Consider the following 14,577-nt stretch of genomic DNA (forward strand, 5'->3'; position numbering starts at 1 on the left):
TACGTTATATAGTGCCGCTCTCACCAGAGGCGAGCCCTATATAGCGCCAGACACCAGAATGCGTCGTGATGACAATAAATATCTAGATTGAAGAGCGTCGCAAAAAGCTCCCCGTCTCATGGTGTATACCCAGGGACGGTCGGTCCTGCTAGAGCGCAACGCCAGTGCCATGGCAGTGATACCGTTGCTTAAAATTAAGTGCATACGGCGCCTCGACTGGCTAGTAAACTGGCTACTGAGGGCACTGCTGTGTTTTCTTTAGATTAATGACCATGGACGTGTGCACTGTGTGGACAAGGGGGGGGGGGGGGTAGGTCTGCCCCTTACGTTTACTCAGTCTCACCTGTCGCGTCATTGTTCACTCTTTTAAGTGTAAGGTTATGACCAAACTGGTTATTGACAATAAGGGTGGTCGAGAACTCCCCCATGTTTCATTTCGAAAATTCCTTATTTACCCCTGGAACTCACTCCTGGAAAGTCGACCTGCGGCTACAGCCAGGCCGTTGTGAGAAGTATAAACTTCATCATTGCGAAGCTTGTTTTATTTCGGGCTTGACAAACGAACTCTCCGCGTTAGAAGACCAACTCTGGGTCGTGCAGCGAGCTGAGGAAGCCACCCGAGTCCAAGGGCTCGCGGCCAATGCATGCTTAGTCCACGTTCAGGGAGCAAGACTAGTCTCTCTTGCTCCGTGGCCAGGGCTGAGGCCCATAGCAAACCAGCTTTGCTAGACTGTGAATAAAGTTGTTTCATTCATTCATTCATTCATTCATTCATTCGACAGATGGAGGGGAGGGGAGGAGGGGCGCTATTTCGCATACACTCATTTGGCAAACGAGGGGGAACTGGCAGGGTTGTGGTAAACTTGCCATTCCCCTCTTTTTGGAGAACACTGCGCCTGCCAATGTTAGTAAATAGCTCTTGATGGTACCGTAAAAACAAGTGCAGTGTTCACACGGGTAGTTTGGGCTTGTTGGTTTGGCATGGTACAGAGTGAAAGCGCAAGCAACCAAAACACGGAAGAGGCTTGACACTGAAAAGTGTTGCTTACGTTGCTTACGAGAAAAGGGTTGTTTTTACATGGTTGCATTCACTATGGCTGAAGGCGTTATGAGCTCAATGACGGCCCCTGTTCCTTCACCTTTCATTGCTTCACTCTCCTTTTGTTTTGTACAATTTGTTGAAGAAAAAAAAATATTCTTTCTCTCTTTTGCATGAGCCGCATTCAGCTTTTTTAACCTATATATACGCGCAGTTTCAAAATTGCTTCGACTGATGTTGCAGCATTGGCAGGCATAACTACATTGCGCGCAGCAACACGTGAAACTTGGGGAAAAGAAAAAACGCTGTATACACGTTGGCATGCGAAATTCACGCGAATTCGGATTACGTGACTTCGAGGCAAAGTGCTCGAGAAACGTAACGCGCTAGCAATCCCGATCTCCTCGTCTCCCTCCCAAGACCTCGCATGCGTTAGCAGCTCCACACCTTACGTAATCCGTTTTGTACGAAAAGTACGTGTGTGGGCATTAAGGTCGTCCCCTCTCCCTTCGCTCACACTCAACTTCGCCATGAATATACCTACTCCCATTTTAGAAGCGGTCATTCATTCCCGCCTGCTTGCTTCTCAAGGGTGCTCTCGTTACAGGATATCATCGGCTCTGTTTTTCAGCACAGCCCAAATCTATAATAATGGAGGAGCAGCGCAGTTACACAATGCATTTTGCAAAAGACAGCTCCCCGAGAAAAGTTGCCCTCGGCTCGCCTTCTGCAGGCTGCGCCGTTAACGCGAGCTGGCTCTCCTGCTGGGGTTTTTGTTGCGGCTTTCGCTATATGTGTCAGCAGTGCGCTCTTTCCTGTCCTTCTTGCGCGAGCTATACCCTCCGGATGTTTCGATGCGTTCATTCTCACACTGTAAGGCTCTGAATTCTGTAATACGGGCCGCGCGAATCCTGTTTACTCATCGATCATCGTAATATTCCACTTTCCTAATCCGTCGTATCCACAGCAGGCGAGGCGTAGCTGCTGAGCCGCTCTAGCGAACATCGAATTTGAAAATATTCGACCTTTTTTTTTTGTCTGCGTTCTCTTGTGATAACGCACTTCGCTTCAGGCCTCGCTTATTGCGTAGAAAATGAAATATAATTTTGTTCATTTAGTATATCAGATCGGCGATGGCTTTTCTTTCTCTTTGTGTATCGCACAGTTGTTGGCCCAGTTATTTATAGGCGCTCTTTCTTATGCATCGCCGCTCTCAAGAAATGACGTGTGCCATCTATAAGTTCGGCGCAGCGCACTTGCGTCTTCAGCGTTTTGCTGCCTTGGGCGCGAGAAAATTTTGCGAAACGGAAGAGAAAGAAAGGAGGAGAAAAAGAAAAGCGTAAGCAGGCTATCGCTTTGAAAATAATTCACGACGCGAGTCCATTTCTCCTTCCAGCCGGGATTTTCACCGACCCATGCTCTATGACAGAAGTGAATATAATTTCTAGGAACGAATAACAACAACACAAAAGGAGGAACGAGGGAAACTGGCCGTGCTTTCGCGCGTCATATCTCAAACGTCATCCTTATCCAAAACGCATATTTCACGTGCTTAACTCTTTCATTGACGGCAGTGATGGGATATATATATATATATATATATATATATATATATATATATATATATATATATATATATATATATATATATATATATATATATATATATATATATATATATATATATATATATATATATATATATATATATATATATATATATATATATAGCTCACAGTTGGTTATTCTTTCATCCATTATTCTTTCTTCGTATTTACATTCCATTGGTTTTAATAACTTCCCCTGTACATTCCTTGGCATTACTGTCTGTTATGTACAGACATGTACAGGTATACACTTCTCTCCCTTATATATATATATACATATATATATATATATATATATATATATATATATATATATATATATATAACAATGGAGACGCCTGCTCTGCGAAACGTGTATGTGTGGTGTACGTGCACCCGATGTGCAAGTGTCTGGGGCGGTAAAGGCGTTCAAAGCGGGGCGTATAAGAGAAACAGGGTCGCGTAGTAAGGAAAAAGAACAGACGCTTCTCGACAGAGAATCTGACGCGAAGAACGAGTGAGCGAAGTGACGCGAAGAACCTATAATGCCTTCGGAGTCGAGTGCAGCTTGGTTTTTTCACGCCGACAAGCATTCTTCCACATCTGTCCATACCTCTTCTTGGTGCGCACCGCGTGCTTAATTTTCCGCGCCCCTTTCGCAACCGCAAGAATTAGCTCTCCGGGAGGTTGCGCAGTCGGGCACGCTTTCCTCCCAACGTTCCCGAGGGCGCCGCACCTGCGCCCTTCTCCCACGCAGGCGCATGAATCATGCACATGCAGGTTCTAATTTATCATCGGCCGTCCCCCTTCGCTGTTGCAGCTTTCCTTGTCGCGGCTGAGTGCCTCGTTTATAGCGTCTGTTGTGGGGCCGGACGAAAATCTGTTGGTGCCCTCGCTGCAGCGGCGACACGGACGACAAAGAGCGACAGACGCATAGCGCACTTCGTGTCCGGCAGAGCTGAGCATTACTCTAATCCAATCCCCGACCTCCCCGGTACCCCGCCCCGAGCGCTGTGCCCTTGTTGAGAAAGATTTATGGAAGGGAGGCGCAAAATCGAAAGAGGACAAGACCATTTGCGCAGAATTGCTTTCCGATAAAAGAAATGTGTACAGCCCACCCACCGTTTTCTTTATTCGTCATTCAAGGAAAAAAAAAAGAGAAGGAGCGCTTATATCTTTTTACTTGGTCATCGCTTCCACGAAGCGTAAATGGCTCAAATATAACGTACGTCGCTGTCAAGGCTTATAAAGAAATGAACTGGCAGGGAGAGGAAGGCGCGCTGTGTAAGACCTGTCGGTTGCCTCGAAGATATATACTTCGCGAAACACGAATGAAAAAGAGAGCGCCGACGGGAACAGAGTTGGACATACAAAATCATTATTGACATTCTTCCGAAGCGCATTTGTTTCGGAAAAGACCATTTTTCCCCCGTGTTGAATGAGCAGTAAACAAGCGCTGACATTTGGAATGGTTCATTTTTTCAGGCTGCTCCGACTGGCTGAGTGCATTTTTGTGATATGCCCACCTCTTTCGCTCCCGAATATCGCCCTCCGCCGGTGAGCGTATTGAGCGACGCGACAAAAAGCGACGTAATGATCGTGTTCGTCGGCCGCTGTTACTATCCTTATTCATCCGTTCTCCTTCTTCATTTCTGTAAATATGTTAACAATTAAAAGAGGCGTGCAACCTGTGCGAGTGAAACGTTTTTAAATGTCCATGCGTGGCACAGGCGCCGGTAAAAATTTATCTAACACATTTTATCGAAAACTCCTTCCCTGAAACATCGCTTACGTGTATAACTCGCTCTATATATTGACATTTCGGTGGCATTACTTGGTGTCGTCAGTGAAAGCTTACATCTAAATTGTGTTTCAGTAGAACGCGCTTCTCAAGGCGTCATTTGCACGACGACATGCTGTGGCGCGAATTGCATACCGCCCCTGCGGCACTTTGTGGCGCACTGAAGTGTGGCGCAGACACGCTGAGGGATCCAGACGAAGGAAAAAATATGTTGGTGTGTCATTTTTAACAAGGCTTCGTCCCCCTGCATACAATGCATATAGTTTGCGACGTTACTTATGATATCGAGAAACATGCGATTATTACATTGTACAATGAGGCTTCTGTGTTTTGAAAAACCATCGCTCATTTTTCAATGCCTGCAAGTCTAAATATTGAGTCACTGAAGTGGCGATTATTGCTGACGTTGTTATGCCTGGGAGTCCCGACCGAACGTCATTGCTTCTGCAAAGGCAACCAGTGTCAAGGCCAGCGAGCGAGCCCGCCTGACGCCATCACCTCAACGACGTCATCTATAGCCTGGTGGCGCCGATCTGTCTTACGCAACGCGCGGCAAGCTCCCTCCACGCACCGGCTCCATGGCAGCCCGATGATGCAATCGGCGCCATCCAGTCTGGCGAGTCTTACGCAATGCGTGGCAATATCACTCGTCCATGCGTGCAACCCAGCGGTGGTTCCTTATTGGAAGATTCTGACGCCACCACCAGCAGCAGTTCTGATTGGACGTTGCTGACGTGAGGGTTACCCGAGGCCTATAAAGAACCAAGCGGCGCGATGCCAAGCATGCTGACAGAGAGAAGACGACAGCGTCAGAGCGCCCGAAGACATATCGGCTCTTCGAGTTCCAAAGCTGTCGGCCCCAGTTCTTAATATATAACGCCTCTATTCTATGCTGTACATAAATCTGGCCTAACTCGCCGTGTTTTTGTCCGCTCGTCTATCAGCTCTGCGCAGAAGCAGCCGCGAGCTGAGAAACGCGCTACCGAACAACCTTGGCAGCCCGTGATCTCGGCGCACTACGCAACAGTGATGGTGGCGGTGCGAGTCCTAACAACGTGTTTGCTTCCCGAGACTTATATGTTTTCTCATTTGTTTATTGGCATCCACATTGCTAGAGCTACTAATAGTTTTTTCGCAAGCTCGTAGGGGTGCTATTCTGAATAATTCCACCATATTGTCGAATTTCGTAATACCGGCATTTTAGGCCAATCACAAAGGTCAGAGCAGGCCAATGGGCCAATAAGCATCGATCGATGGCGGAATGTGACAACATGGTGGAATTTGACATTGTCCAGAATAACAACCCCGCACAATTTTTCCAACACACAAGAGGCACTTTCCAGCATGACTCTCGTTACACATGCATGCGCTGACGCACTTAAACATATGGCAGAATAGAGCGCCCGATTTGAGATGTTGCCTGTGAAGAGCTATAGAATACAAAGATGCACGTACTAAAATTTGCTTAGAAAGAGAAAAGGAAAAAAAGCAGGGGGGGGGGGGGGAGGCAGAGACGTTAAACAGAGTACTAACCACTCAGTTCGGTTGGCTACTCTGCGCCGGTTGATGGTGTAATCGGCAGGAAAATGGTATCCTCAGTCTTAAAGAGTGCGTCCCTTGAAGAGCGCGGAATGAACATGAATATGCCGACATCCTTTCGTGTCATCTGCAATTCAGTTCTGCAATGGATGACAAAGCGAATGAAATTCGCTGCTGGGCTTTTTAACATTTGGTGCACCCGCATTCAAGATCTGAGCGCAATGTACGTATACCCTCGTGCGTTCCTCTATCACACGAAATGAGGAAACGAGAGAGTTGGGGAGCAGGACACTTTTAAGTCAGGCGCACTGGATTGTCGCATTTGCTCGAAGAAGGGCCTAATAGTGACAGATGAAGAGCTATCGACCTATTGCTCTTCTTTTGCGCGGGCGCTTCAGCACCTAAAGATTCTCTGTCTCGCTGCCGCCGCGTTTCACGTGCGACGTATAAAAATATAAGCGCACTTCGCAACACCTCCTGCAAAGTGCAAGAGTGCCGCGGGATCTGTCATGATCAATGTCGTGGAGCGGTTGTGTGTCTTTCCCCGCTTTTGTATGAACTGCGAGAACACTTCTTCGCGCACGACACTTAAAAGTGGGGACTGCATGCTCTTCTCAGTTTGCGACATTGAAGCAGCTCTCATGCGTTTGCCCTCTTTCTTTCTTTCTTTCTTTCTTTCTTTCTTCTTCTTTTTTTTAGTTTCTCTCTGTTCTACAAAAAGGAATAGAAATGCAATTGAAGCAATTTAAAAACCTTCAGACACTCCACGACTGACATTTTATCAACTGAATAATACGCCTAATCGAAATTCGTAGAGGAAAACGACGTATCCATTTTATAGTTAACTTCATTTAAGTGAATCGCACAAAATTCGGGAATAATATTTTAATATTTGATAACATTTGCGGTTTTACGCGCCAAAACCATGATGCGATTATGAGGTACACTGTATAATGAAGGGCTCCGGAAATTTACTGACGTCGCACTATACGCGGCATTTCGCCTCTTTCGAAATGGGGCCGCCATGGCGGGGATCTGAACATGGCCTTCGGGTCGGCAGCCGAGCGCTGCAGCCACTTTACTACTTCGGCGTACTCGTAATTTAATCTGGAAAGCTTCCAAGCGTTCTGTTTTTACTAGTCGAAGTTATTGTGGGTCTGCTTCGAATACAATCAGCCGCGTTCAAGTGAATTATGTTTTACATAGATGCAACCTGTCGCACCTTCTCTTTCTGGGCATATGATGTAAAAAAAAAAGTGACACTACGCTGATACTTGAAGCTACGCAAGCCTTTTTTACTATGCAGTTCCCGTCGGAATGTGCGCATTATTCGGTTCTTCAAAAGGCTACTCCGTACAGAGTGCAATGCAGGGGTGTAGCCAGGTATTATTTGCAGAGTGGGTACGAGAGGGGTAGGGGGGGGGGGGGGGGAGGGGCTTCAACCCTATTCTCTCCTTGCGGCTACGCTATAGCTGTGAAACCTCCCACCGGGTTTCACTAATCTTGACATACTTCTGCATATATATATATACCCCGCCACGCGGTGGTCTAGTGGCTAAGGTACTCGGCTGCTCACCCGCAGGTCACGGGTTCGAATCCCGGCTGCGGCGGCTGCATTTCCGATGGAGGCGAAAATGTTGTAGGCCCGTGTGCTCAGGTTTGGTTGCACGTTAAGGAACCCCAGATGGTCGAAATTTTCGGAGCCCTCCACAACGGCGTCTCTCGTAATCATATGGTGGTTTTGGGATGTTAACACTACATATCAATCAATCAATCAATTCTGCATATATATGTCCGCCATGGTGGTGTAGTGGTTATACGCTGCACAGTCACGTAACCAGCGAAGGTCGTGGGTTTGATCCCGGCCACGGCGGTGGAATTTTCGTGACGAGGAAAGGCTAAAAGAGTCTTCGCTGAGTGATGCCAGTGCATGTTAAAAAAAACGCCAGATGGTGAAAATCTTCGGAGCCCAGCAAGCCGTACACGACTTGCCGCATAATAATGAGACGGTTTTGCCTCGTAAAAACACGGATAGTGCCAATATTACCTCTGCATACAAAACATCGTGAGGCCTCACGTCTTTCATTATAACGTCGCGGTTTCTCGCCTTTTGACTCGTACCATCACGAAGCACGCAACGTGTGAACTACGGAATGCGAACGCGCTTCGTAGCAGGCCGTTGCCCCCACAACGGCCACAAGTGCATAACCATGTGTAGACGACACTATTTTACACAGTTGTCAAAGCTCTCTCCCTCCCTCTCCCTCTCTCTCTCTCTCTCTCTCTCTCTCTCTATATATATATATATATATATATATATATATATACCCAAATTCATTCTAGAGGGCGATAAAGTCCCAACCAAAAGTTGCGATGGGATAGAGCCGTGCACGTGAAGGACGTGCGAAATGAGGCGAGGTCAAATGATGCATAAAGATTACGTCATTGTAATTGCTCCACGTGGTCGTTGTACCGTGAACATTCTATTCAAGCGTATCATCAAGCTACCATTCTGCATTAGCTGTGGCCCGAACAATGTATATGACCTACAATTTTCGAGAAGGTCATCTGATACCGGTTGCGACGTGAATGCCGTATCATGTGATGAATTCTCGCGTGCTTTCGCGCGCGTGCACGCCTTATTGACAAGTCGCCCTGCATCACGTATGCTCCTTTATTTTTCTTAAAAGCATTCCTGCGTGCCGTTCATTATTGCTGCGTACCAAATCTTGGATTCCATCGCATCTATATACGAAAGAAACGAAATGCGTTGGCACATGACAGGAAACAGCCTTGGAAACCATGACGCTGTACACGGACGGCCGACCGCAGCAACATTTGTCGCGATAATTTAAAAGTATTGAATTTCGCTTTGCCCTGATTAAAGTGGGTGAACGTCGTTTCCTTCTCCGCACGCCCTATTCCATTACAAAATTGCGCTCGTCGTCAGTATCATGAGAGCGAATATCTATTTCGCGCGACATAATGTTTCAACGTAGTTTCCCCTCTTTCTCCCTTCTTTTAGGCTTTAATATCACTCGCGAAGAGAGAACATATTCCTTGATTAATGTGATCACATAGCCTCCCCCTCGTCTGGTACGAGCTAGGACGCGAACACGACCAGAGGTTCTCTCCATATAGCCTTATTCTCGGGAGCATTACTCAAGAACAGAAAATCTTCCCGCTCTTCTTTCCTTTTGCTCGTTTTTTCTATGGCAACGCAATTTGTTACTACCCCGACTCACGTCATCTATCTTCGCCAAGAAAAGGCCCAGGAAAACCGGGCGAGTGTAAAGAAAAAAAGAAAGAGAAAAATGACAGAGACAGGAATAGCCTCCTCGATATTTTAGGTTTCCGACGTGCAGCTCATTCGCAAGATGTATTGACTCAAAGTGCAACCACGTCCATGGTTCGCTCTTTCGTAGAGGCTCGTAGCACGGCCATGCGTTTTTACATAAACCAGGCTGCACGCACTTGTTTGAAAAAGAGAACTCCACTGCTGCGCAGTAGAATTTTGACAGCGGGAATTTAAGCAGGCAGTGAGATGGCCGTCCACTTCCTTCATTATTATTATTTGTTTCACGTTTCTTCGGCTACACCCTCGTCGCCCTATCTTTACTTTGTTACGAGGCTGAATCCAAATAATCGACGAAAAAAATGACGTTGTATGGCGGAAGCAATGCTCTTTGTGTTTATTACCGTTTCCTGTTAGATCCTATATATATATATATATATATATATATATATATATATATATATATATATATATATATATATATATATATATATATATATATATATATATATATATATATATTATTAGGATCTAACAGACAATATAGCCAAGGGATGTATAGGGAAGTTCTTAGAACCAATGTAATGTAGATAAGAAAAGTGGGTGAAAAAATAACTTGGCGTGAAAAGGAACTTACCTACGACCTTCGAATAACGCGTTCGATGCTCTAACCACTGAGCTATCAGGGCGGCCATCCCCCCAAGCAATTCTATTGGGTTTGTATGTGAATTTAAACGTGGGAGTGTCAATCGGAGCATCGAACGCGTTATTCGAAGGTCGTAGGTTCGATTCCTGCTCACAGCAAGTTATTTTTTCACCCACTTTTCTTTCTTCTTATTTACATTACATTGGTTCTAATATTTTCTCTTGTACATTCCGTGGCATTATTGTCTGTTAGATCTCACTTATATATATATATATATATATATATATATATATATATATATATATATATATATATATATATATATATATATATATATATATATATATATATATATATATATATATATATATATATATATATATATATATATATATATATATATATATATATATATATATACCATTTCGTCACATGTCGCAGTTCCTTCTACGAAGCACGTTCACGTAACTCTTCTGCGTGTACACGTCTGTTGGTGTAAGTGATAGAAATTTCCATTTTTCTTTCTTGATGTGTTTGGCTCGAGTCGTTTCCTCGCTCAAAACTGCAGGCCAATGTGCTGATGTTATTGGAAAGGATGCCTCAAACAATTCAAAAGAATTGCACTGCCGATGCTATCGTACAGTGGCTCGAACATATATAACAAAAGGCCCCACCTAAATTGGATTCAGAATCTAATGAGATAAAAAAGGCGAGATTCAATCCTGGTAGTTGAAATATTGCACTTCTCGCGTCACAGCAATATTGTACTTACTACATAGCGAGGTGGCTTCGATAAGCGGGTTCATACATCAGTATCAAGGGCAACAAAAACATAGCCTGAAAAAGATCTTCTATGCGCATGTCGTGAACAAAAAAGTACATTTGTCATGTCACATGACATTTAAAGATTAAATGTTCTAGTTCTTACTGATGAAAGCGTACAAAAAGCGCGCGCCACCGCCTTATAAAATAACCGACAGAGAGCTTGACCGAGCGCACGTAATAGCAAAAATGATCACAATCTGCTGGCAAAGGCCGTGTTCATGGCATCGCGCGACCGCCGGTGCTCTTCAAATCGAGGAAACATAAAAATTCTGATCTGCGGTGGCTGCATTTCCGATGGAGGCGAAAATGCTGTAGGCCCGTTTGCTTCAATTGGGGTGCACGTTAAAGAACCTCAGGTGGTCGAAATTTCCGGAGCCCTCCACTGCGGCGTCTCTCATCATCATACATGGTGGTTTTTTGATTTGATTTGTGGGGTTTAACGTCCCAAAACCACCATATGATTATGAGAGACGCCGTAGTGGAGGGCTCCGGAAATTTTGACCAACTGGGGTTATTTAAACACATGGTGGTTTTGGAACGTTAAACCCCACATAGCAATCAATCAATGAAAAATTTGGAACGTTCGAGAAATTGAGACATGGCACAATAACATGCAAGGAATGCGCTAACCGACGCCAGACGAGATGATAATATATTGGGTTTAACGTCCCAAAACCACCATACGATTATGAGAGACGCCGTATAGTGGAGGGCGCCGGAAATTTCGACCTCCTGGGGTTCGTTAATGTGCACCCAAATCTGAGCACATGGGCCTACAACACTTCCGCCTCCATCGGAAATGCAGCCGCCGCAGCCGAGATTCTATTCCACGACCTGTGGGTCAGCAGCCGAGAACCTTAGCCACTAGACCACCGCGGCTGGGCGATGCCAGGCGAGCATCCGAGAAGGTGTGCACCTTTCCCTGGCTTCATCAGAACTGCGAATGGGTTACTAATGCTGAAGGGGCTCAAACACAGGTGCTAGTCAATATAAGAGTGCAATGCAAAATAAAAGGGGAAAGAGTGAAGAAGCGAAGGCAGTCTGCAGTCTGAGACCACAGCGCCTATGCGCAACCACCTGACTTGGAAGGCCAACGCTGCAGTCAACCTGATCCCATTGGCGCACATGCTACCGGAAAAAGTGTCCTTTAGAAACGCCGCAAGATTACGCCGTGGGCTGCGGGTCATGAAGGAGCCTGCATGGTGACTATTAAAGATAATGCATTGTTTTCGAATATTCTGTATTGCATGAGCTTGTATATTCATCACTGTTCACGCTTTGTTCCCCAGATTTCTTAAAACACAGCCGATTTTATTGGTGATCAAACTAGTCAACTGTTTTTTTTTTAATGTGAAACTGCTTTTCTAGGCTACACCAAGAGTTCTTCGACGTATTTTTTTCACTGATATGGCGTTCTAAAATATGCACTATCATATGACTAAGAAGAAAACTATAAGAAAGAGTTCTGTCGACGGGCATCGCATCAATGACCCTTGCTCTGCAGCGCGCAGTGCTGAAGGACGGCCACAAAACGTACGTCCTTCAGAGTACTAACGGTGAGCTACTGATATAGACTATTTAACGTTGGCGATATTCAAAGTTCGGTGGCACTTCAGCTTGTGGTCGTAATAATCACTAGCGAGATGGCGCGAAGAGCGCGTAAGGCGTGCTTCCGAAGTCGTCGCCCCACTCGTTGCGATCCCCTCGAGCCTCGTGTCTATAATAGACACTTTTGGAGCACCGTGACGCAATGCTTTGTATTTGCGTTGCGCATGCGTCGTATACGCTAACCTCTAGTGGGCTTCTGTTGAGGGACAAACGCTAACGCGACACCTGCAACGCCCGCAAGCTTTTCGTACAGTATTTTAGAGCTCGCTATTAGAGATTTTTAGCAAGCTAAGGAAACACGTTATGGAAATGTGGCAATATAGAATCGGCTGACGAGTGCGCATGCGCGAACATTATTCCAGTACGAGTACGCGTGTATACGAAAAGGAATCGTGCCGTAAATACGTAACGTGTTTCCGTAGCTTGCTAAAAACCTCTTTTATCTGTACTTTGCCCTACAGGGCGTGGTCGCCCATCCACGCGTGCTTATCTCGTGATGGAGGCGGTTTGTGTGTCTTTTGCTTTCCTTGGAAAGCTTGTGTTGAAGCACAGCCGCCTGGATCGGGCGCGTGGTTGAAGTTATACTAAGCGCACGAAGGTCACATCGCTCGCTGCCGCCACCATCACGTCTGCGAAAGAAGCGCCCAGCTCGAGCAAAAAAAAAGAAAAAAAAAAGAGAAAAGAAACCGAAAAACCACCGCCCAAGCACTCCATACAAATGGTTAACCAGCGAAAGCTAAAACGTGCGGCCCTGGTGTTTAGCAGTGGGTTCAACCCAACGCTGCACTGAAGATAGTTATAGCGCGAGAACAGAACGACGACAAAGAGACAAGAAGGACACGAGCGCTCTTGTCGTTCTGTTCTCGCGCTCTGTCATTTTGTCACACCAACTAGCGCAAACTGCCACGCTGCATTGAAGCCTTTCACACATGTTTTCCTTGGATTTAGACACATGTTAGCCCTGGCCACGAAGCAAGGAAGACTATTCTTGCTCCGTGAAGCTGGACTAAGCATCGGTTGCGAGCCTTTGTGCTCGGGAGGCTTCCTCAGCTCGCTTCGCGACCCAGAGTTGTTCTTCTAATGCGGGGAGTCCGTTTGTCGAGTCTGAAATAAAACAAGCTTCGCAACGATGAAGCGTACTTCTATCAACGGCCTGGCTGTAGCGGCGTGTGTAGCCGCAGGCCGGCTTTCCAGGAGTGAGTTCCAGGGGTAAGTAAGCAGTTCTTGGAATGAAACAGGGGGGGGGGGGGGGGTTCGACCACTGTTATTGTGAAGAAAATGTTTGGTCATAGCTTTGCACTTAAAACAGGGAACAATGACGCGACAGGTGAGGCTGTGTAAAGGTATGGGGCAGACTTGACGCCTCCCCCCCCCCCCTACCCACTGTACGCACGCCCATGGTCATTAATCTAAAGGAAACACAGCAGTACTCCAGTAGTAGTATTACAATAGCCAGTGAAGGCGCTGTATGCCCTTCGTTTTAAACAACGGTCTCACTAACATGGCACTGGCGTTGTGCTCTAGCAGGACCAAACCGTCCCTGGATCTAGTTGCCCAATGTCATCATGACGCATTCCGGTGTTTGGCGCTTAGATCCGAGTGTTCTCCGCTGCTGCGAGGGCCACTATACTATCATAGCACTCTTGCGCGTGCAGTGAAAACAAAAATCACCGCCCAAGCATCGAAACGCCCGGCCCCGATGTTTAGTGGTGGGTTGAACCCGACGTGGCGCTGAAGCCTTTCACAAATATTGGTTACATGTTCGTGCTTCTGATGAGGTTAGACACACGCTTGGCTTGGGTTTACCACAGTGTTTATTTCACATGCCGCACATAGTGCCTCGCATGATCACAGTCATGGACGACTGTAATGAGTGGTTAAATGCATTTCACAATGCGTTAGTCACAGTGGTTGTTCTCGGACTACAGGCAGTCACTGACGTGGCAACCGAAGCCAAAGTGCCGCTGGAGAAACTCCCGCCGAAAGCGGGTGTTCGCGCCGGCGAAGGCGCTCCCGCAATCATCCCGTTTACGTGGCAACGCCATCTGTTCGACGTATAGACACTGCACCGTATAGGCGGAAAGAAATTAAATGCCTTTTTCCTTTGTTCAAGAACCATGCATTCATTGTTTTTCACGGCTTTGTTACAAGCGTTCGACATCGCGGTGCTAACTCGGCGGCGTGGTTTGCAGTATCCGCCTGCCACCAGCGCTTGTTTTGCCGTTCGCGATATGAGCG

Source organism: Rhipicephalus microplus, chromosome X, assembly GCF_043290135.1.
Source record: "Rhipicephalus microplus isolate Deutch F79 chromosome X, USDA_Rmic, whole genome shotgun sequence".
In the NCBI taxonomy this organism is placed as follows: domain Eukaryota; kingdom Metazoa; phylum Arthropoda; class Arachnida; order Ixodida; family Ixodidae; genus Rhipicephalus; species Rhipicephalus microplus.